Source organism: Microtus ochrogaster, chromosome 2 (genome assembly GCF_000317375.1).
Source record: "Microtus ochrogaster isolate Prairie Vole_2 chromosome 2, MicOch1.0, whole genome shotgun sequence".
In the NCBI taxonomy this organism is placed as follows: Eukaryota; Metazoa; Chordata; class Mammalia; order Rodentia; family Cricetidae; genus Microtus; species Microtus ochrogaster.
In genome coordinates this window covers 4,833,489-4,837,491 of record NC_022010.1, presented here as the reverse complement: position 1 = coordinate 4,837,491, position 4,003 = coordinate 4,833,489, and positions in this window count along the sequence as shown.

Here is a 4,003-nt window from a genome sequence, read left to right as displayed (position 1 = left end):
TTCTCATAGCCTTTGTCTTTTTATAGGTGAATTGAGTCCATTAATATTAAGAGATACTCATGACCAGTGGTTGTTCATTGCTGTTATTTTTTAATAGTAGTGTTTCTGTGTTTCTTTTCTTTGGGTTTTTCTGGTGGGAGGTTTTCTGTTGCCTGTGTTTTTGTGGCTGCAGTTAGCTTCCTTGGGTTGAAGTTTTCCTTCTAGTACTTTTTGTAGGGCTGGGTTTGTGAATATGAATTGTTTAAATCTGGTTTTGTCATGGGATATCTTGTTTTCTCCATCGATGGTGATTGAAAGCTTTGCTGGGTATAGTAGTCTGGGCTTGCATCCATGGTCTTTTAGTGTCTGCAGTACATCTGCCCAGGACCTTCTGGCTTTCATGGTTTACATTAAGAAATTGGGTGTAATTCTGATAGGTCCACCTTTATATGTTACTTGACCTTTTTCCTTTGCAGCTCTTAATATTCTTTCTTTATTTTGTATGTTTTATGGTTTGATTATTATATGGTGAGGGAACTTTTTTTTTGATCCAGCCTATTTGGTGTTCTGTAAGCTTCTTGTACCTTCATAGTGATATTCTTTAGATCAGGAAAGTTTTCTTCTATAATTTTGTTGAATATATTTTCTGTGGCTTTGAGCTGGATTTCTCCTCCTTCTTCCACCCCTATTATTCTTAGGTTTGTTCTTTTCATGGCCTCCCGTATTTCCTGGATGTTTTGTGTTAAGAATTTGTTGGATTTAATGTTTTCTTTGACCAGTGAATCAATTTCCTATATAGTATCTTCAACACCTGAGATTCTCTCTTCCATCTCTTTTATTTTGTTTGTTATACTTGCCTCTGTAGTTCCTGTTTGGTTTACCCAGATTTTCCATATCCTGAATTTCCTTGGTTTGTGTTTTCTTTATTACCTCTACTTCAGACTTCAAGTCTTGAACTGTTTGCTCACCTGTTTGATTGTTTGTTTCTTGGGTTTCTTTGAGGGATGTATTAATTTCTTCCAATTCTCCTTTGTCTTTTCCTCCATTTCTTTAAGGGAGTCTTTCATTTCCTCTTTAAATGTCTCCATCAGCCAGGCGGTGGTGGCGCACACCTTTAATCCCAGCACTCGGGAGGCAGAGGCAGGCAGATCTCTGTGAGTTCGAGACCAGCCTGGTCTACAGAGCTAGTTCCAGGACAGGCTCCAAAGCCACAGAGAAACCCTGTCTCGAAAAACCAAAAAATAAAATAAAATAAAAAATAAATGTCTTCATCATCTTCATAAAGTTACCTTTAAAATCATTTTCTTCTGCTTCTTCAGGGTTAGGACGATCAAGTTTTCCTGTTGTGTAACCACTGGGTTCTGGTGTTACCATGTTGCTTTTTAGGTTGTTGGGTAAATTCTTGCATTGGTGCCTACCTATCTTTCCCTCAGTTTATACTGGCACTGTCTTTGTGTCTTGGTCCAATCCTTGCTGTGGCTGTCTGAGTCTTTGGGAACTGTTCTTGGTCTGCTCTGTATTGTCACTGTCTGTGTCTCAGAGAGTCACTAAGGTCGCCCTCTTGGTCCTCTCTGCAGGAAACGAAGCTGAGGCAGGTGGGAGAGGGGCCCAGGGTTTCCCCCCACTATGGAGGGCCTAGAGAATGGGTGTCCTGCCAGGGGGCCGATCACTCTCACCTCTTGGCCCTCTCAGTATTGTAGCAAGCTGTGTTTCAGAGTTCCACCAAGGTTTCAGGAGGATCGATTCTTTCTTTCATTTAAAAACAATTCTCAGCTGGGTATGGTGGCACACACTTTTAATCCCAGCACTCAGGAGGCAATGACAGGCAGATCTCTGTGAGTTCAGGCCAGCCTGGTCTACATAAAAGTTTTAAGACAGACAGGGCTACACAGAGAAACCTGTCTCAGAAAAACCAACTTTTATTTTATTTTATTTTACTTATTTTTTATTTTTTTGGTTTTTCTTTTTTTTAATATTTATTTATTTATTATGTATACAAATGTTCTGTCTGTGTGTATGCCTGCAGGCCAGAAGAGGGCACCAGGCCTCATTACAGATGGTTGTGAGCCACCATGTGGTTGCTGGGAATTGAACTCAGGACCTTTGGAAGAGCAGGCAATGCTCTTAACCACTGAGCCATCTCTCCAGCCCCTATTTTTTTGGTTTTTCGAGACAGGGTTTCTCTGTGGCTTTGGAGCCTGTCCTGAAACTAGCTCTTGTAGACCAGGCTGGTCTCGAACTCACAGAGATCCGCCTGCCTCTGCCTCCCGAGTGCTGGGATTAAAGGCGTGCACCACCATTGGCCAGCTCAACTTTTATATATTTTTTAAAAATGCTGCAAAAATCCCTGGTGGCGGTAGGCACCAGAAATGCTGTAGGTCCCAAATGGTGGTAGCGGACCGGGCCGTGTGGTGGCAGACCGGGCCGTGTGGCGGCAGACAATGGGCCCTGCGAGCAGCCAGTCCCAGGCAGAAATGGCTGCTGGTCCCAGAGCAGCGGCCCGAGCGGTGGTGGTGGTGGTGGGCCGTGTGGCGGCAGACAATGGGCCCTGCGAGCAGCCAGTCCCAGGCAGAGATGGCTGCTGGTTCCCCGAGCAGTGGCTGGTCCCAGGCAGGGAGACACATGGCAGGCGGTCAGGAGACAGAGACATGGATAGACACGAAATGCAGAGTGAGGTTAAATATTTATTCAGGGGGTTATGAAGGGGAAAGGGAGAAGGGGGGAGAGAGAGAGAAGGAGAAAGAGACAGAGGGGGGAAGCAGAGAAGTGGGGAGAGAGGCAGAAGCTAAGCTGCCTCTCCAAGAGGAAGATGGAAAAGAGAGCGAGTTCAGGCTGGAAGCTGAAGATCAGCCTGCCTCAGCGGATGGGGGAGGGAGTGGGCGTGGCTTGTCTCTTAAAGAGACAGAAAACCATAACACCACCACCAACAACAATAATAGTAAGAAGAACAACTCTTAGTTAACAAAGAGGAATGTTTCCATTTTAAAGTTCTCATTGAAATTCAGCAAACTGGGGCAGTGGTGGTGCATGCCTTTAATTCTAGCACTCAGGAGGCAGAGGCAGGCAGATCTTTGTGAGTTCGAAGCCAACCTGGTCTACAGAATGAGTTCCAGTACAGTCTCCACAGCTACACAAAGAAACCCTGTCTCAAAAAACCAAAATAAAATAAGGTAAAAAATAAAAAGTGAAACAGAAGTTCAGCAAGCTGTTGGGTAGTGGTGGCAGCATTTAATTCCAACATTCTAGAGGCAGAGGCAGGAGTATCTCTGTGAGTTCAAGGTCAGCCTGGTCCACAGAGTGAGTTCAGGGGAGCCAGGGCTACACAGGGCTGTCTCTAAAAAAACTTAATAAATAAATAAAATTCAGCAAGCTAGTTCGTTTACTAGATGAAAGTATACTGGCCAGATGGTGGCACATGCCTGTCAAATCAGCACCAAAGAGGCGGGGGGGGGGGGGGGGGGAAGATCCTGAGTTTAAGGCTAACCTGAACTCCATAGAGTTCCAGGCCTGCATGGGCTGCACGGTAAGATGCTGTCTCAAACAGGTATAAATGACAACAACCCGAAAAATAAAAATCAAGTCTGTTAGATCTTTTTTTACATTTTAAACATTTACTATTTTTATTATGCGTGTGTGCACCCGGGCACAGGTGGGTGGGGAGGACACAGCTGTGATGTTCTGGAGCTGGAGCTCCGTGTGTGTGTGTGTGTGTGTGTGTGTGTGTGTGTGTGTGAACTGACCCAGGTCCTCTGCAAGAGTAGCAGACGGTTTTAATCACAGAGCCATCTCTCCAGCCCTCTGCTTTACATTTTAAACACAAAAGAAAACCCCCAATGGTCATGGAGAGAGGTGGACGCAAAATAGGTTAAGTTTTTTTTTCTAAATATTTATTTATTTATTTATTTATTATGTATACAATATTCTGTCTGTGTATATGCCTGAAGGCCAGAAGAGGGCACCAGATCCCATTACAGTTGGTTGTGAGCCACCATGTGGTTGCTGGGAATTGAACTCAGGACCTTTG